The sequence below is a fragment of the Bufo bufo genome, chromosome 6, assembly GCF_905171765.1.
Source record: "Bufo bufo chromosome 6, aBufBuf1.1, whole genome shotgun sequence".
In the NCBI taxonomy this organism is placed as follows: Eukaryota; Metazoa; Chordata; class Amphibia; order Anura; family Bufonidae; genus Bufo; species Bufo bufo.
Window position 1 is genome coordinate 302925943 of NC_053394.1, and position 20843 is coordinate 302946785.

At 46.9% G+C, this 20843-nt stretch overlaps 2 long non-coding RNA genes across 2 annotated transcripts; one reads left to right on the forward strand and one right to left on the reverse strand.

Annotated features, from left to right (window-relative positions):
• Nucleotides 1–1395: 1395 nt before the first annotated feature.
• On the forward strand, nt 1396–16474 carry LOC121005435. Its single transcript, XR_005779945.1, has 3 exons — nt 1396–1406; nt 16070–16077; nt 16346–16474. It is a non-coding gene; the product is annotated as an uncharacterized LOC121005435 (long non-coding RNA).
• LOC121005434 lies at nt 11523–15060 on the reverse strand. Its single transcript, XR_005779944.1, has 3 exons — nt 14956–15060; nt 14388–14392; nt 11523–11562 (listed from the first exon to the last, which is right to left on the reverse strand). It is a non-coding gene; the product is annotated as an uncharacterized LOC121005434 (long non-coding RNA).
• Nucleotides 16475–20843: the final 4369 nt, after the last annotated feature.

Here is a 20843-nt window from a genome sequence, read left to right on the forward strand (position 1 = left end):
GATTTTTCTTTGTGAAAAAGAAGGGCGGTGAGTTGAGGCCTTGCATCGATTACAGCGGTACAACGCTTACCCGATACCCTTGATTTCCGAGCTGTTCGATCGCCTTAAAGGGGCCACGGTCTTTACCAAACTCGACCTGAGGGCGGCATATAACCTGGTAAGGATCAAGGCGGGCGATGAGTGGAAGACCGCGTTTAACACCAGGACCGGTCATTATGAATCCTTGGTTATGCCCTTTGGGTTGTGCAATGCGCCCGCAGTCTTTCAGGAATTCATCAACGATGTTTTCCGTGACCTGTTGCAGCAGTGTGTGGTGGGCTATTTGGATGACATCTTGGTATATTCTGAATCCATGGAGGCCCACATTCTGGATGTCAGACGAGTGTTGCAACGGTTACGAGAGAACAAGCTGTTCGGTAAGCTTGAGAAATGCGAATTTCACCGATCCCAGGTAACCTTCTTAGGTTACATCATTTCCGCTGAGGGGTTCTCCATGGATCCTGAGAAGGTTTCGGCTGTCTTACAGTGGCCCCAGCCCAGTGGTCTTCGTTCCCTGCAGCGCTTTTTGGGCTTCGCCAATTATTATCGGAAGTTCATCAGGGACTTTTCCATGCTAGCCAAGCCTCTCACGGATCTGACCAGGAAGGGCAGTAATTCCCAGGTCTGGCCGCTCGAGGCCATCCGAGCTTTTGAGGCTCTAAAGTCCGCCTTTGTGTCGGCTCCGATTCTGTCGCATCCCAACCCTGGGTTGCCCTTTGTCCTCGAGGTGGACGCGTCTGAGACGGGAGTAGGCGCCCTTCTGTCTCAGCGTAGAACACCAGAGGGTCCTCTGCTTCCTTGTGGGTTTTACTCCCGGAAACTGTCTTCCGCGGAGTGCAACTATCAGATTGGTGACAGGGAGTTATTGGCCATCGTGCAGGCCCTTAAAGAATGGAGGCACTTGCTCGAGGGTTCGGTGGTTCCGGTCCTCATCCTGACGGACCACAAGAATCTGACCTACCTTTCTGAGGCCAAGAGATTGACACCACGTCAGGCCAGATGGGCTCTGTTCTTGTCACGTTTTAATTACGTGGTCTCCTACCTACCCGGTTCCAAGAACATCAGGGCGGATGCCTTATCACGGCAGTACTCCGAGCTGTCCAGGGAGGAGTCGATTCCGACTTCGGTCATACCTCCGAATCAGATCTTGGCCGCCATTCGCACCAGCCTGACCTCTCCCCTGGGTGAGCAGATTTTGGCGGCTCAATCTGGTGCTCCCTCTGGGAGACCCAACGGCAGATGTTTTGTGCCTGAGGAGTTGCGCACTCGGTTGTTGCGAACCTACCATAACTCCAAGACCGCGGGGCATCCTGGAAAGAATCAGCTGTCCTGGGCTGTTTCACGTCTGTTCTGGTGGCCTTCCCTACGTTCCGACATCGCCGCATATGTAGCGGCATGCTCCGTTTGTGCCCAGAGTAAGTCCCCTCGGCACCTTCCGTTGGGCCTTCTGCAACCCATAGCCACCGGGGAGCGCCCATGGTCACACCTGGGGATGGATTTCATTGTGGACCTCCCTGCATCCCGAGGCCATACGGTCATTCTCATGATTGTAGATCGGTTTTCCAAAATGTGCCACTGTGTTCCTCTCAAGAAGTTACCCTCTGCACAAGAGTTGGCCACGATTTTTGCCAGGGAGGTCTTCCGGTTGCACGGTTTGCCCAAGGAGATTGTGTCGGATCGGGGGAGTCAGTTTGTGTCCAGGTTCTGGCGCGCCTTTTGCTCCCAGTTGGGGATTCATCTCTCCTTCTCCTCGGCCTACCACCCTCAGTCCAATGGGGCCGCAGAACGATCCAATCAGGCCTTGGAGCAATTCCTTCGTTGCTATGTCTCCGATCACCAAGACAATTGGGTTGACCTCCTGCCTTGGGCTGAGTTTGCCAGGAACACGGCGGTGAACTCTTCCTCTGGGACGTCTCCCTTCATGGCCAATTATGGGTTCCAACCTGCCGTGTTACCGGAGGTATTCTCTCCCCAGGATATTCCGGCTGTGGAGGATCACCTTTCCGTCCTACGTGCTTCTTGGGTACTGATCCAGAAGTCCCTTGAGGTCTCTGCGCAGCGCCAGAGACTCCAGGCTGATCGCAGACGAGCGCCTGCTCCTTCCTACCAGGTCGGAGACCGTGTATGGTTGTCCACCCGCAACCTCAACCTTCGAGTGCCCACTCCCAAGCTGGCGCCTCGCTTTGTTGGTCCCTTCCGAGTGCTTCGCAGGGTAGACCCGGTAGCCTATGCCCTTGCGCTTCCTCCTGGCATGCGGATCTCCAACCTGTTTCATGTCTCCCTGTTGAAGCCACTGGTGTGTAATCGTTTCACTTCCTCGGTTCCTCGGCCTCGTCCGGTCCAAGTGGGTAATCGTGAGGAGTATGAGGTGAGCAATATCCTGGACTCACGCCTGGTCCGCGGTCGGGTGCAGTTTTTGGTCCATTGGCATGGTTATGGTCCAGAGGAGCGTTCCTGGGTTCCCTCCGCAGATGTCCATGCTCCTGCCTTGCTCCGAGCCTTCCACGCACGCTTCCCTCAGAAACCGTTCTTTACTCCGCGGAGGAGGGGCCCTTGAGGGGGAGGTACTGTCATGGTCTTACCTTCTTGCTGTTCTCCTTCGTTTGACATGTGCTGGCGGCCACCTTGGTTTCTGGGTTTCTTGTAGCCTCCCACCCTGCGGCTCCTCCTTCCCACTGGGAGGAGCTGGATGCCTAGCTCATATATATAGGAGGTCTGTGGCTTCAGTTCCTTGCTTGGTCCTCCTGTGTTCACATGCTTCTAGACTGCTGCTGCTTCTGGTTCCTGATCCTGGTTTCGTCCGACTACCCTGCTGGTTCCTGATCCTGGTTTCGTCCGACTACCCTGCTGGTTCCTGATCCTGGCTTCGTCTGACTACCCTGCTGGTTCCTGATCCTGGCTTCGTCTGACTACCCTTCTGGTTCCTGACCTCTGGCTTCGCAAAGACTCTGCTTCGGTTTCACCATCCGTTTGGACTTTTGCTTTTCAGCTTTATTTTCAATAAAGCCTTCTTATTTTCACTTATCTCTTGTTGTACGTCTGGTTCATGGTTCCGTGACACCAACACAGAAAAATACCGGGCTTGGCCTAACTTCTCAATAAGCTCATCTACTTCAGTTTGCGGAAATCGTTACAGAACCGCAATGTCCCGTCCCGGTATTAAGACTATCGGACTGGCCCATTCACTTTTTGACTCCTCGATGACACCCAGCTGGAGCATTAGCTGCACTTTCTCCGCGATGGCTTGCAGAGTCTCGGGTACCCGGTATGGTTTTAACCAGACTTTTGCCTGAGGCTCAGTGACAATGTCATGCCGGATTATGGACGTGCATCCAGGGAGGTCCGAGAACACATCAGTGTTCCGATTAATGAACTCCCTGGCTTCCTGAGCCTGTTTAGAGGAGAGGCTGTCAGCAATTTTCACTGTGGCATCAGCTTCCCTTGGTTCAGACAGAGGGGCCGAAACCGCTTCCCCTAGGAACCCTGGTCGTGGGCTGTCTTCCGTACAGGTTTCCCTATTTTTCCAGGGTTTGAGCAGATTCACATGTACACCTGCTCCGGCTTTTGCCTCCGTGGCTGGTGTACTTTGTAAACTACCTCTCCAATTTTTTCAAGTACCTCGTAGGGCCCCGGCCACCTAGCTATGAACTTACTGTCTACAGTCGGTACCAGAACCAACACCAGATCACCCGGGTTAAAGTTCCGGACCCGAGCCTGCCTTTTATAGACCCTACTCTGGGCTCGCTGTGCTGCCTCCATATGCTCCCTAACCAGAGGCAACACTGTTTCCATCCGTCCCTGCATCTAGGTGACGTACTCAACAACACTTTTGTGCGGTGTGGGCTGTTGTTCCCACGCCTCTTTGGCGACGTCTAACAGACCGCGAGGGTGTCTGCCGTATAGCAGTTCGAAGGGCGAGAACCCAGTAGAGGCCTGGGGCACCTCTCGCACTGCGAACATGAGATAGGGCAGAAGAAGGTCCCAGTCCCTCCCATCTTTAGACGGGAGAAATCCGTTTGTGGATGATACACGGACGTCGGTAGCTGTATTATGTAGAGCAACTTACACAGTTTCCTCATGACCTTGGACATAAACGGGGTCCCTTGGTCAGTCAGAACCTCCTTAGGCAGACCCACTTGAGAAAACAACTCCATTAACTCCTTAGCTATGAGTTTGGCTGATGTATGACACAGTGGCACCACCTCCGGGTACCGAGTGGCCTAGTCGAGGACGACTAAGATGTGTTGGTGCCCTCTAGCGGACTTCGGTACTGGCCCTATGAGATCCATAGTGATCCGCTCGAATGGAACCTCAATAATCGGGAGAGAGACCAGGGGACTACGGAAATGTGGCTGGGGGCTGGTTATCTGGCAAGTTGGGCAAGACTTGCAATACTCTTCCTCCTCTCTGAACACACTGGGCTAGTAGAACCGCTGTAGAATCCTGTCCTGCGTTTTCTGATGGCCCAGGTGTCCCCCAAGAACATGTTGGTGGGCTAACTCCAACACGAGCTTGCGATACGCCTTGGGCACCACCAGCTGTTCAATATGCTCACCCCGAAGTTGATTTACCCGGTACAGCATCTCCTGTTGAACCACAAAAAGGGGAACATAGACTCGGCCCCTGGTTGTTGTGGCTCACCCTCAACTACTACCACATTTCCCCAGGCTTGAGATACAGTCGGGTCCTGGTGCTGTGCTGTACCAAAGTTATCTCCGGAGAGGTTGAGGTCTGCCAACTCCGGACCCGGCGGCAAGTCCTCCACGTCTCCCACCATCACACTTAGTGGGGTCGTCTCCCCCTCTTCCACCGAAGTGGCGGTCACCCCTACCATTGGCCATTCGGACTCAGGTTCCCAGGGTTCTGGTCTCCCCCCTGAGCTGGGCCACTCTGCTAGGGTCACATCTGTCTCCCGGGTATCAGTGACTTTCGTTTCCGGCCATAGGGAAGTCTCTCCCAATTATTAGTTCATAGTGCAACTTTGTTGCGACGGCCACCTCATGAGTCCACGTGCCGGCCACCGTGGATAGTGACACCAGGGCAGTGGGATAGTCCTTTAAGTCTCCATGGATGCACACTACGCCTACTTTTCGGCCAGTATACTCGGCAGGCTGCACCAGGGCAGCTCTTACCAGGGACACCAGGCTCCCTGAGTCCAGCAGCGCCACTGCCAGGGTATCTCCCACTTACACCTGGCACAGGTGACTATTGTCTATTGCCTCGGGGTTACCGGATGACCACAGCCTGCTGACATACATTGAGGGGCGGTAGACAAAGTTAGTGTCCATGGGTTCACCCCAATGGGAACAGTCGGCCCTTATGGGGACAGTCGGCCTTATGTGTCCAGGCTCGTGGCACCGCCAGCAAACCACCAGGGCTGGGTCTGCAGGGGGTACGTCCCGGGCGGGTTTGTCTGGCACCAGCCGCCGGACCTGGGGTGGAGATTTCCGGGGTTTGACCCTCCCAAAAGAACCCCCCTGCAGATTTCTGGTGGCCTCGTAGCGCTCCACCAGGTCGACCATCTCTAGGGCATTACCAGGAGACAACTGGTCGATCCAGTGCTGGAGAGGGTACGGCAAAGCCCTCCAGAACACATCCGCCAACAGGCGGTCCATCATAGCAGTGGGACTCAGTACATCAGGCTGCAGACATTTTTGCAGCCGGTGTAGCAGATCATAATACTGCGGTCTGGCGGGTTCAGCCGGGTTAAATTCCCACTGACGCACTCGCTGGGCCCGGACAAATACATTCACTGCCAGTCTTGCCAGAATCTCACCTTTTACGGTCAGGTAGTCGGCCGTTTGGTCAGCTGGTAGGTCGAAAAACACGGAACGGAGCGATGACCTCAGCCCATTGGTCTCGGGGTAACTTTTCCCGCACGGCCACCTTTTCGAACACCGCCAGATACGTCTCAACATCCTCCGATTGGGTCTTCTTAGGGATCGCCGCACGAACAGCTTTCGGTCATCATGGACGTTCTGGGACGCTCCTGCTGCTTGTAATGCCATCATATGCTGTAAAAGCGGCTGGTTGGTTTCCTGCTGCTGCTTGTTTGCCTCCTGCTGCTGCAAGTTAGCCTCTGTGAGGGCTTATCACGACCACCTCCATTTTGTCAGGGGACACTGGTCGTAACCTTGCCGGCTTTATAAAAGACATACACCAGTGCCCAGGGAAAAAACTAAAACTCACTGCATTTGCCCACATCCGACACCAAATGTAGGGGTTTGCTCTGGTAGGCAGCTTAGCGGACGCAGTATAGAGGCAATCACAAAGTCTTTACCTTAAATAGTTCAGTGTTAATTCACACAAAAGGCAAAACAAAATAACTGTTTGCAGTATTGGTGTACGTTCACACCATAGAAAGTCCACAAAACACAAACGTTCACCTGGTTAGCAGTTTTTTATCAGCCATCCACTGCAGGCTTTAGGGGGCCTGTTTTCCAAGCAATGCGGCTCTCAGCCCTTTAGCACGGCACACCTCATGCAGATCCCAAAACCACAGAGTCTCCAAAGCTTCACTGTGAAGTGGAGGATAATCCACACAGCTGAGACTGCTGGCTGGGTTTTTATATCCCAAACCAAAACCTGGCCTGGAACATGGGGAGAAGCCACCCACCTTGCACTTTGGCTGCTCCCAGTAAGAGCCAGCCCGGATCGGCTCTACAGCCATACTAAATAACAAATAGTGTCAGTCAGCACTAACTGCCGCTGACACTTAAAATTACCGGCTCTTACTTCACCAAGGCCAGGAATCTCGGTGACACATACCTTCCGTCAATGATGGACCCTTGCGCCTTCCTACAATATATATAAATATATATATATATATACAGAATTAGAGCACTACTACTCCTATCTAGATTTTTAGGACACTGATACAGAGACAGATACTTGTCCTCAGGATAGGTCATCAATATCGGGGGGGTGTTGTAGAAAATTTGCTTTGTGGTCAGAGTCACTTCTAGCTACGCCCTGGTAAACTGTTTGAGGGTTTTCAAAAAGATGCTATCCTGGAGTATCTCAATAATAAATAAGTGTATAACTCTATATAACTCTATATCAGCATGGGTTTATGAGGGATTGATCCTATCAAACTAATTTAATCAGTATCTATGAGGAGGCTAGTCAATGGATGTCAATGGATGTTATATATCGACTTCTCCAAAGCATTTAATACTCTGTCACATATTGGATCATCTTAACCAGTGTGGTAACACATGGGTCAGTATTGGGCCCTATTCTCTTCAATATATTTATTAATGATCTTGTAGAAGGCTTGCACAGCAAAATATCTATTTTTGCAGATGACACTAAACTGTGTAAAGTAATTAACACGGAAGAGGACAATATACTGCTACAGATGGATCTGGATAGATTGGGGTCTTGGATAGAAAAGTGGCAGATGGGGTTTAAAACGGACAAATGTAAGGTTATGCATATGAGAAGGAATAATGCAAGTCACCCGTACATACTAAATAGTAAAACACTGGGTAACACTGACATGAAAAAGGACCTATGAATTTTAGTAAACAGGAAACTAAGCTGTAGAAACCAGTGTCAGGCAGCTGCTGACCAGGCCAATAAGATAATGGGTTGCACCAAAAGGGGCATAAATGCCCGTATTTAGAACATAGTTCTGCCACTTTACAAATCACTAGTCAGACCACATATGGAGTACTGTGTACAGTTCTGGGCTCCTGTGAACAAGGCAGACATAGCAGAGCTGGAGAGGGTTCAGAGGAGGGCAACTAAAGTAATAACTGGAATGGATGGACTACAGTACCTTGAAAGATTATCAAAATTAGGGTTATTCAGTTTAGAATAAAGACGACTAAGGGGAGATCTAATAACTATGTATAAATATATCAGGGGTCAGTACAGAGATCTCTCCCATCATCTTTTTATCCCCAGGACTGTGACGAGGGGACATCCTCTGCGTCTGGAGAAAAGAAGGTTTGTACATAAACATAATAGAGGATTCTTTACTGTAAGAGCAGTGAGACTATGGAGGAGGAGGAGTGTAATAATATTATAGGTTTATAGTTACTGAAATTCTAGGGTCGTTAATCCAGAGAGTTATTCTAATTGCCTTTTGCCTTCCTCTGGATCAGCCTGTTAACTGTATGGACAGATGTCTTTTTTTTCAGCCTTACAAACTATGTTACTATGTTAATGATTGCAACACTCATGGTCGAGCGCAGGGAAAAGGTTAATAAGACTATCCCTGGTGATCTACAGGAAAGAATGGGTTAATAACAGTATCCGTAGTGGTCTAATGCAGTGTTTCCCAACCAGTGTGCCTCCAGCTGTTGCAAAACTACAACTCCCAGCATGCCCGCACAGCCAAAGGCTGTCCAGGCATGCTGGAAGTTGTAGTTTTTCAACAGCTGGGGGCACACTGGTTGGGAAACACTGGTCTAATGCATATAAAAACTTAAATCATACCTGAGTTTTCAAAGAAAAGATTGCATAATGGCTGTGCTTCTTTGTGCAATCATAACTACAAGCAGGACTTTTTTTTATCTAAAATAGCAGATCTCAGATGGAAACAGCTAAAACGGATACAAAATGTGCATAACTGAGGAGAACGGATGCTTAAAATACAGAATCAATTTTTTTTCTTCATTTTTCTGTTCTTCTGACAAATCAGAAGAAGGAAAAAATAAATGGTGATGTGACCCCAACCTTAAAGGGGTTGTCCAGGTTCAGCTCTGAACCTGGACAACCCTTTTAAGCAGTTTATGAGTGCAGTGGCACTACAGAGGGAAAAAGATATGCCATTTAGTCATTTAGGTAAGCTTTCTCAGACAAAACTACAAATGTCTGACTACAATTTTAACAGAAGAGGGTGACTCAAGGACATTGATGATGTTTTTTTATTTGAGAGGAAATTTATTTTTTACTGTTTCATGCTATAGATGAGCTACAGCACACCATAACAGAGCAAAACTGTCAGGAAGCCACTTTTTATCCAGGCAGCAGTGCAAGATATACTTCATGACATGTACAGCACAGAGTCAAATAAATGGAGCGTATGACATTAAAAGACTTAGAAATGTTTTAGAAGCTGAAATATTGATGTCTTCTATGGAATAGACGGCACCAATCGCACTGTGCATCTACGACAATGAGGTCTTCAAGATCTGAGGTATTAGATATAAGGACATTCTGAGTTAGGAGAATTTTCCAGTCCTTTTATATTGAAGACCTATTCTCAGAATAGGCTATCAATACCTGATCAACGAGGGTCCAACATGCCCCAAACCCGCCAATCAGCTGTTCCATAGTACAGGGGCGGACTGGGAACTAAAAGTGGTCCCATGTTGTAGGCAGATCCAGACTGACAGAAGGAGGAGCAACAGTAGATGGGGGCCAGCAGTAGCTTAGTGCAGCACATAATCCTGCCCCTGCAGAACCACATACCACAGTGCAACACAAAATACTGCTGCCCGTGCCACAGTATTCAACTATATCACTGTCCTCAGGAGTGTGATATAGTTGATTTCAGGGGGGCACCTGCGCATGCCAGCCAGATTCATAAAAACCGGATGCTCCTAGTATTAATTGATGCTGAGAGCATCCAATTGTTAGACACTCAGCCGGCTCCCATGATGAGGGCTCAGGTGGCCCCCTGGGCATCTGCCCATTGGGAAATTTCCCTGTAGAGTCTATGGCCAATCCGCCCCTGCTGCAGTAGCTCTGACGCAGGAGGTTGGTGATGGAACTACAGCTCCGTCCATTCACTTCACCAGGGGCAGCATTGCAATAACCAGCATTGTCCACTATACACAATGGAAGGAGCTGTAATTCCAGCATCAACTTCTGGCATCAGAGCTACTGCAAAACATCTGATCGGTGGGGTGCAAGGTGTTCAGTACCCCAACTGATTGGATACTGATGGCCTATCCTAAGCATATGTCATCAATATAAAAGGACTGGAAAACCCCATTAAACAATGGTAGTATTGAGGGGACATCCATCGATTACCAGAACAGAGAACATCTCTGGCTCTGGAAGACCCATAAGCCCCCTAATATCCTCTGTCATGGCACTGCAGGGAAACTGAACACCTGCAGATTACACTGATCACTAAAGGTTTCTATGGGGGAAAAAAACTGTAAATAGTCTATTTTTGGGAATCCTTCTTACAGAATGAAATTGTAAAACGCAAACAATTCCTTTAAAAACTATTATAACCATTTTTTTTTAGGTTCTGTCTTTTATTTTCAGATGGGAACTACTGACAGCATGGGCTTCAGTTATGGCTCATACTGGATGCTGTTGAATGAGGCCATTTTACGTGGACCAACTGACAGACAATTGTCAGGAAGGAACCATTTGTTCCTGATAATTGCCTGATCACTGAGCAGAGACGAGAGCTGCATTTACATGCAGCAATCATCCCCTCCTTATGGGAAGAAGAGATCACTACTGCGATCATTATTCTCTGTTTATACAGGGCTAGCTGCTGCCAGCAAAAAAGGATTTTATGTGCTGAATTTGCCTGTTCATTTGGTGACTGGCAGCACATTTACATGGGAAAATTATCAGGAACAAACATTCTTCTCATACACAATAATTGCCCCCATTCCTTAGCCTGTGCTAAAGGGACTTAAGAACATGGATAGCAGTCACCTTTATTACAAACTTTAAGACTATTAAATATGTTTTTCTCCACTGTATTCACTGAGGAAATTAAACTGTCATGATGAAATGCAGAATGTAAAAGTAATTTCCCCATTAAAAGTGCCCTGTCTGACCCAGGAAGAAGTACAGCGGCGTCTTAAAAAGATTAAAATAGACAAATCGCCAGGATCAGATGGCATACACCCCCACATCCTAAGAGAATTAAGTAATGTCATAGCCAGACCCTTATTTCTGATATTTAAGGACTCTATACTGACAGGGAGTGTTCCAAAGGATTAGCGCATAGCAAATGTGGTGCTAATATTAAAAAAGGGTACAAAAACAGAGCCCGGAAACTATAGGCCGGTAAGTTTAACATCTGTCATGGGTAAACTGTTTGAAGGTTTTCTAAGAGATGCTATCTTGGAGTACCTCAATGAAAATAAGCAAATAACGCCATACCAGCATGGCTTCATGAGGGATCAGTCATGTCAAACTAATTTAATTCTATGAGGAGGTAAGTTCTAGACTTGACAGCGGCGAATCAATGGATGTCGCATATCTGGACTTCTCCAAAGCATTTGACACTGTACCGCATGAAAGGTTAGTATATAAAATGAGAATGCTTGGACTGGGAGAAAATTTCTGTATGTGGGTAAATAGCTGACTAAGTGATAGAAAACAGAGGGTGGTTATTAATGGTACACACTCACTGGGTCACTGTCACTAGTGGAGTATTAATGATCTTGTAAGAAGGATTGCACAGTAAAATATAAATTTTTGCAGATGACACTAAACTGTGTAAAGTAATTAACATGGAAGAGGACAGTATACTACTACAGAGGGATCTGGATACTTTGGAGGCTTGGGCACATAAGTGGCAGATGGGGTTTAAAACTGACAAATATAAGGTTATGCATAAGGGAAGGAATAATGCAAGTCACCCGTACATACTAAATAGTAAAAGACTGGATAACACTGACATGGAAAAGGACCTAGGAATTTTTGTGAACAGCAAACTAAGCTATAGAAACCAGTGTCAGGCAGCTGCTACCAAGGCCACTAAGATAATGGGTTGCATCAAAAGGGACATAGATGCCCGTGATGAGAACATAGTTCTACCACCTTACAAATCACTGGTCAGACCACACATGGAGTACTGTGTACAGTTCTGGGCTCCTGTGAACAATGCAGACATAGCAGAGCTGGAGAGGGTTTAGAGGAGGGCAACTAAAGTAATAAGGACTCTATACTGACAGGGAGTGTTCCACAGGATTGGCGCATAGCAAATGTGGTGCTAATATTAAAAAAGGGTACAAAAACAGAGCCCGGAAACTATAGGCCGGTAAGTTTAACATCTGTCATGGGTAAACTGTTTGAAGGTTTTCTAAGAGATGCTATCTTGGATGCTATCTTAGCTGGGTGGCTCCCTGCTCCTAGTCTGCCTTGAGCGCCGAGCTGATCATTCGGTGCTCGACTGGTTGGTCTGTCGGTCATGTGACGCTGACCACGTCACATGACCCCCACTCCCCACTATAAATACAGGAGCCTGCTGGCTACAGGTTGCCTGTTAAGATGCTACCTCAATGAAAATAAGCAAATAACGCCATACCAGCATGGCTTCATGAGGGATCAGTCATGTCAAACTAATTTAATTCTATGAGGAGGTAAGTTCTAGATTTGACAGCGGCGAATCAATGGATGTCGCATCTGGATTTCTCCAAAGCATTTGACACTGTACCACATGAAAGGTTAGTATATAAAATGAGAATGCTTGGACTGGGAGAAAATGTCTGTGTCACGGGGTTCCGAAGGTGCACTCGGTCCCCCATTGCCCGCAGACCTGTTGCTTAGCTTTTGGAATGAGGTTCTGTATTTGACCTCATTCCCAGGGCGGCTTTACTAGCTGGGTGGCTCCCTGCTCCTAGTCTGCCTTGAGCGCCGAGCTGATCACTCGGTGCTCGACTGGTTGGTCTGTCGGTCATGTGACGCTGGCCACGTCACATGACCCTCACTCCCCACTATAAATACAGGAGCCTGCTGGCTACAGGTTGCCTGTTAATTTCTAGGTTCCTGGCTATTTGTTGGACTGCTGAATACTTACCTGATCCTGTTCCCTGACTATCCTTTTGCCTGCTCCATCTGTACTGCGCATCCGTCCTGGTATTGTGACCTCAGGTCCCACCTGACTACTCTCTTAGGACTCCTCTTGTACTTCTCTGCTCTCCTGGTATTTGACCCCGGCTTCTCCTGACCATTCTTTGCTTAATCCTTTGTACTGCGTAGCTCTCTTGGTTCTGACCCGGTCCGTTCATGTTCCGTATTTTGTCTTGTCTGTCTTCCCTGCACATATCCTAAGTTAGGGACTGTCGTCCAGTTGTCCCCTGTCATCAGGACTCGTGAGGCAAGTAGGCAGGGCCAGGGGTGAGGGTGGAGCGCAGTGGTCACTATCCTTTCCCCTGTGTGTGTGTGTGGACGTGACCGTTACAGTCTGTATGTGGGTAAATAGCTGACTAAGTGATAGAAAACAGAGGGTGGTTATTAATGGTACACATTCACTGGGTCACTGTCACTAGTGGAGTATTAATGATCTTGTAAGAAGGATTGCACAGTAAAATATCAATTTTTGCAGATGACACTAAACTGTGTAAAGTAATTAACACGGAAGAGGACAGTATACTACTACAGAGGGATCTGGATAGTTTGGAGGCTTGGGCACATACACTGCGTGCAGAATTATTAGGCAAATTAGTATTTTGACCACATCATCCTCTTTATGCATGTTGTCTTACTCCAAGCTGTATAGGCTCGAAAGCCTACTACCAATTAAGCATATTAGGTGATGTGCATCTCTGTAATGAGAAGGGGTGTGGTCTAATGACATCAACACCCTATATTAGGTGTGCATAATTATTAGGCAACTTCCTTTCCTTTGGCAAAATGGGTCAAAAGAAGGACTTGACAGGCTCATAAAAGTCAAAAATAGTGAGATATCTTGCAGAGGGATGCAGCACTCTTAAAATTGCAAAGCTTCTGAAGCGTGATCATTGAACAATCAAGCGTTTCATTCAAAATAGTCAACAGGGTCGCAAGAAGCGTGTGGAAAAACCAAGGCGCAAAATAACTGCCCATGAACTGAGAAAAGTCAAGCGTGCAGCTGCCAAGATGCCACTTGCCACCAGTTTGGCCATATTTCAGAGCTGCAACATCACTGGAGTGCCCAAATGCACAAGGTGTGCAATACTCAGAGACATGGCCAAGGTAAGAAAGGCTGAAAGACGACCACCACTGAACAAGACACACAAGCTGAAACGTCAAGACTGATTTTTCTAAGGTTTTATGGACTGATGAAATGAGAGTGAGTCTTGATGGGCCAGATGGATGGGCCCGTGGCTGGATTGGTAAAGGGCAGAGAGCTCCAGTCCGACTCAGACGCCAGCAAGGTGGAGGTGGAGTACTGGTTTGGGCTGGTATCATCAAAGATGAGCTTGTGGGGCCTTTTCGGGTTGAGGATGGAGTCAAGCTCAACTCCCAGTCCTACTGCCAGTTTCTGGAAGACACCTTCTTCAAGCAGTGGTACAGGAAGAAGTCTGCATCCTTCAAGAAAAACATGATTTTCATGCAGGACAATGCTCCATCACACGCATCCAAGTACTCCACAGCGTGGCTGGCAAGAAAGGGTATAAAAGAAGAAAATCTAATGACATGGCCTCCTTGTTCACCTGATCTGAACCCCATTGAGAACCTGTGGTCCATCATCAAATGTGAGATTTACAAGGAGGGAAAACAGTACACCTCTCTGAACAGTGTCTGGGAGGCTGTGGTTGCTGCTGCACGCAATGTTGATGGTGAACAGATCAAAACACTGACAGAATCCATGGATGGCAGGCTTTTGAGTGTCCTTGCAAAGAAAGGTGGCTATATTGGTCACTGATTTGTTTTTGTTTTGTTTTTGAATGTCAGAAATGTATATTTGTGAATGTTGAGATGTTATATTGGTTTCACTGGTAAAAATAAATAATTGAAATGGGTATATATTTGTTTTTTGTTAAGTTGCCTAATAATTATGCACAGTAATAGTCACCTGGACACACAGATATCCCCCTAAAATAGCTAAAACTAAAAACAAACTAAAAACTACTTCCAAAAATATTCAGCTTTGATATTAATGAGTTTTTTGGGTTCATTGAGAACATGGTTGTTGTTCAATAATAAAATTAATCCTCAAAAATACAACTTGCCTAATAATTCTGCACTCCCTTTAAGTGGCAGATGGGGTTTAAAACTGACAAATATAAGGTTATGCATAAGGGAAGGAATAATGCAAGTCACCCGTACATACTAAATAGTAAAAGACTGGATAACACTGACATGGAAAAGGACCTAGGAGTTTTTGCGAACAGCAAACTAAGCTATAGAAACCAGTGTCAGGCAGCTGCTGCCAAGGCCACTAAGATAATGAGTTGCATCAAAAGGGACATAGATGCCCGTGATGGGAACATAGTTCTACCACCTTACAAATCACTGGTCAGACCACACATGGAGTACTGTGTACAGTTCTGGGCTCCTGTGAACAGGGCAGACATAGCAGAGCTGGAGAGGGTTCAGAGGAGGGCAACTAAAGTAATAACTGGAATGAGGGGACTACAGTACCCTGAAAGATTATCAAAATTAGGGTTATTCAGTTTAGAAAAAAAACAACTAAGAGGAGATCTAATTACTATGTATAAATATATCAGGGGTCAGTACAGAGATCTCTCCCATCATCTATTTATCCCCAGGACTGTGACAAGGGGACATCCTCTGTGTCTGGAGGAAAGAAGGTTTGTACACAAACATAGAAGAGGATTCTTTACGGTAAGAGCAATGAGACTATGGAACTCTCTGCCTGAGGAGGTGGTGATGGGGAGTTCACTAAAAGAGTTCAAGACGGTCCTGGATGTATTTCTGGAGTGTAATAATATTACAGGCTATAGCTACTAGAGATGGGTCGTTGATCCAGGGAGTTATTCTGATTGCCTGATTGTAGTTGGAAAATAATTTTTCCCCTTAAGTGGGGAAAATTGCCTTCTACCCCACAGTTTTTTTTTTGCCTTCCTCTGGATCAACTTGCAGGATAACTAGCCAAACTGGATGGAGAGATGTCTTTTTTTGGCCTTATAAACTGTTACTATGGCTATGTATTATTTATTAGGTCTGCTAAAAGCCTTGTCATGTCCCACCTCACATATAGACTACATGAACTATCAGTTAGAGAACCAGGCCTTTCCGGTGTCCCACCCACTATGTTCTGATGGCTGGTATGTAATTTATTGGACAATGGTAATGGTGTTGTGCCCAGTTGTAATGTAACAAGGGCCTTAAAGGGGTTGTGCCACTAATGTAAATGTATCCTGCCCTGCAGATATCGCTGTTATATCACTTTCTCCAAATACTACCATTTATCAAAACTGCCTTATTCTACAGTTTTTAGCCTACCTACGTAGGAAGCCTCATTGGTAAGAACAAGTGGTATGGTTAATGTCACATGATCTGCTGATGTCAGGACACATATCACTGCCCTAAGGCATATAGGGACAGCAGTCACATGACAAACAGGAAGTAGGATTTAAACATGGGGGATAAGAGAAAAATGCAAATGAGGTAAATTTGGAGTAATTGATGAAAATACACTTCAGAGCAGGCATGGTCAACCTGCGGCTTTCCAGCTGTTGTAAAACTACAACTCCCACCATGCCCTGCTGTAGGCTGATAGCTGTAGGCAGTCTGGACATGCTGGAAGTTGTAATTTTGCAACAGCTGGAGAGCCTCAGGTTGGCCATCCCTGCTTTAGAGTGAAAAGTAGTTTATGGCACAAACCTGGCCACATGTGGCACATCAACCACCCATGCTTAAAGGGAACCTGTCACCAGTTTTATGGTGTCCTAACTAAGGGCAACATAAATAAGTGACTGATTCTCTTAGCAAAATACTGGGTCACTTTCTTTAATTGACTCAGTCAATCTGCCAACATCTTGTATTGAAAAGCTCCAGCTCATAATGATGAGTCCTGAATATTCATGAGCTCCTGCCTCTCCCCGCCTACCTGCTGCTGATTGACAGTTATTTTCCATATGAATCAGCAGCAGGTGGGCAGGGGAGTGGCTATAGCTCTGAATTTAAAAAAACGCTGGACTCACTGACGCCACGCTGGACTCAAATCAGCTCATTAGCATGCGGCATGTGGCATCTTTGTGTGTATATTATGAGGTACCCATCTGTCACACCAGTAAGTGAATACATCTAAGGTACTTTTTAGTAGTTAATGATTGTATATAATTAGTTAGATTATAATCAAATATCCACATGACAGGTTCCCTTCAAAGGGGTTGTCCGAGTTATTTTTTTGTTCTTTCTATGTTCCTAACTGGGCAAATGTAACAGCTTTCCGATTAACTCACTTTATCTCCAGTGGCTGGCTTCTCAGATTTCACTGAGGGTCACATGACCTGTGATGTCAGCTTCTCTCCCTGCTCTGATAAAGTTAGTTTACAAGCCTGTAAACAATATGTCACTGTGCTGGCCCCGCCCCCCTTTACTGCCGGGCTGTCTGCTCTCTCCTAGGATTCTTAACCCCTTCAGCTGCACAGACTGGGTACTGGGTAGCTGCAGCAGTGACAATTCTGGGCACAGGAGCTGACAGACTACAGAGAGCATTGCACAAGAAGGTAGGGGGAAGATCCTGTGTGTATTAGCAGTGTCATTATACAGCTGGGACTTGTAGTTCTACACTTACAAGTTGCTGTTGATTCTCCCAGCACTCAGGGCACCTCTTGTATCCACTCCCTTAGCAGTGTCATTATACAGCTGGGACTTGAAGTCCTACACATACAACATGCTGCTGATTCTCCCAGCAGGCAGACATGTCACTCAGGGCAGCACTTGTAGCCACTCCCTTAGCAGTGCAGGGGGAGGGGCATAGATTGTTTTTATTGCATGTAAACAAAGGGCCAGAAAAGAACCAGGGAAATGAGGAAATATATATATATATATATTTTTTTTTTTTTTGCATAAAACTTGCTTAGCTTAGTTATATACTGCTGCCCATCAGATTTTCAGTGCTATATTTTTTTTTTTCCATAACTCGGACAACCCCTTTAAGGGGATTCTGGTGCATTTATTCTTATGACTCTATGATATCCCATTTCTTTGTTATTTTTATGATAAGTTGATGAATGAATTGCTAGCAGCTTTCAGTAAAGGTACAGATGGGTGTTACCAGTTGGGGGGGGGGGGGGTGTCCCTGCACAGTTTGACACCAGCAGCACTGATTGGACAGTCAGACATACCCGCTACTGCAGGGATCAGCAACCTTCTTCACTCCAGCTGCGATGAAACTACAGCTGCCAGCATGTTCTTCTAACTCTCACAGAAATGAAAGGAGGATTCTGGAAGTTGTAGTTTCAAAACAGCTGGCGTGCCGGAGGTTGCTGATCCCTGCGCTACTGGTACCTCCCAGCAGTACCTTTACTACCGACTGCTGTCAATTTATTTGTAAACTTCTAGCAGGAATAATGCAGGAATGGCACATCATAGAGTTATATGAAAAGATGCTCCAGAACTAGTATTACATGGAAAACGCAAGTAGTTACTTGTTGAGGAAGGGTTGAGACGTATGCATATATATCCATGCATGCCTGCAAACACGTGCGGGCATGTATGGTATATATATGCATACATTAACCACCGCATCATGGGGTGATGTGCGCAGATGTGCCCAGCATCTGCGCACGTCTGCCCATGGTGATCCCCAGGGGCTCATGGTGGCCCCTGTGGGAAATATGTGGTCCCTGGAAGCTGTGCCCCCTTATAATCCCCCTTATATTAGTATATATGCCCTGTATGGCAAGTGGGGACATATGCATGTCCCCTGTATGTGATGCCCCAGATATATGCGAGGGTGTGTGTATATATAGATATGTGTGTATGTATTTGCACACGTGTCTATGTATATACACTTATGTCAGCATGTATGTGGGCTTATTGCTGCCCATTCATACCCCCAGTTTTGTATGTGTATGTGTTTATAGATGTGATATATGCAATTCCAACTCTTATCAACAGAGTTGTTTAGAGAAAAACTTGTGCTGATAGCCTGTAGGATAACAGCTGATTAGCATCTAGTCCCCTTTTGTTCAGGCCCAAAGCAATCAGACTCTTTGGCACCGTTTGTGAGGGGACTTTCTAACCAGAGACATCAAGAACCTGTTTTTCCACACCTCTGCCCATGGCTAAAACTCCATGCCCCTACTCCCAGCATTTTTGGGACTAGGGGGGGGAGGACTCTGGGGATTGTAGGCAGGCATACGTCACAGTAACACTATGATGTCACATCCCTGAGGAAGCAGGAGGGGGGCTGGTTTTGGGCTATAAAGTCCCAAACAGAGCAGAGGTGCGGCCTCTTGCAACCAGACTAGAATCAGAGACGCATGGGAGAGAGCAGCTCCATGATGACCACCTGAAAAAGGCCTAAGTATACCTGTGTAGCCCCTACCTACCCCTCACATATCACCCCTGGTCCTGTAACACCTATATTTCCCTGATGTGCACCTTGGGCCCTGATTCAACCCCTATCCCACCAATGATTAACCCTTTCCCTGCCAGGCATTACCCCTGGTAGTTACCCTGGTCCCTGTGTGCTGGTAACCCCTGATGGACCCTGGTCCCTGCCTACTGTGCACCCTGGCTACCCTTGCCCCTGAAACCCCTGATATACCCTTTCCCTACCCTGATTAACCCCTGGTGGTAACCCCTGCTTAAACCCTCCCCCCCCCCCCCCCCCTCACTGTACACTTGCAGGGTATTTAGCCCCTGCATTGCTGTACAGTTCTGATATTATCCCCATTGTTAACCCTTTGTGTTTGTGGTCGGCTTACACCCCTGTAAGGCCACCATTAACCCTCGGCGTACCCCATAGGGATAGTATAGAACTAGATGGGTGGGCTGTTAATATTGTATGTGTGAACTGTATAGTTAGTTGATGGGTGGAATTGGGAATGTGTAGTGTAGTTTAGGATTGAATATTTAGTGCTGTATTGTTAGTGTATTGCGTAGTGTATTGTTAATAAATACCGTTATATTTGTAACTATCTGTGTAACGTGTAGTTATTGGCGATAGTTAGTTAGTAAGGCGCATGCAGCTAGCATAGTGATTAGTGTAAAGCATAGCGAAGATATTGTGTTATTATTATAATATAAAGGCATAAATGGGCGGAGTTATCACTAGATGGCTCCTCCCATTTATGAATATTAATTATCGATATTTGCATAAATATTGGTGATTAATATTCACCCTTTACATTGGCGAGTCAGGCCCACTGCTTAGATTTTGAAATCTGTGTTTGGTTTTGAGGTTAGAGGTCGGTCATCCTGTGAATTGTCAGGCAAGAGAGACGTGGTCAGCGGTCTGAGCGTCTAGGACCTGATAATTCGGACAGGTAACGTGACTCTTCCTTACGGCACCAAGCGCAGATCAAAATCTTTAGCAGAGAATCTATAATCTGTTCTGTGAATTAATATTTTGCTATTTGCTTTGCACGGTCACTGCATCGCTCAAGTGATTGCGAGGGAGAAGATGGACGCTCAGCAAACGGTGAGTATGGACTTCCCCACACTGCAACACTTGAGCAGACACAGCACATTTAACCCCATCCTCCCCACTACATACAAGTCAGCAGAAATGCTGTGGTCCGATTTGTTGGCACAGGCTTGTAGTTATGACAAGCTTTGTGTGAACAAACGGATGGTGTTGAACAAGGCCACCAAACGGCTTCGGATGCTGGCCAAACTCGTTCATACGTTTGAGGCTAGCATCTGTAAGCCAAAGGAAGTGGCGCTGGTGTCTCAGTCAACGGAGACAATTCCTCCGGCCATTCACTGCCAGTGCTGTGCCAGTAATTCGGACCAGGTTTCGGCATTGCGGGCACAGCTGGCAGAGAATGTGCAGTCTACTGTTGACCGAGATGCGCAGGTGGCTAATATAGAGTCACAGTTAGTAGAGATGCAGAGGCAGAAGGAGGAAATTGAGGCTAAGTTGACTCAGTCTTATACTGAGGTCAAGGCCTTCAAGGAGCAGACTGCCTCTACTGACGTGACGGTAGCCAAATTGAAGGCTGAGGTTGCTGTAAGGTCCCAGCTAA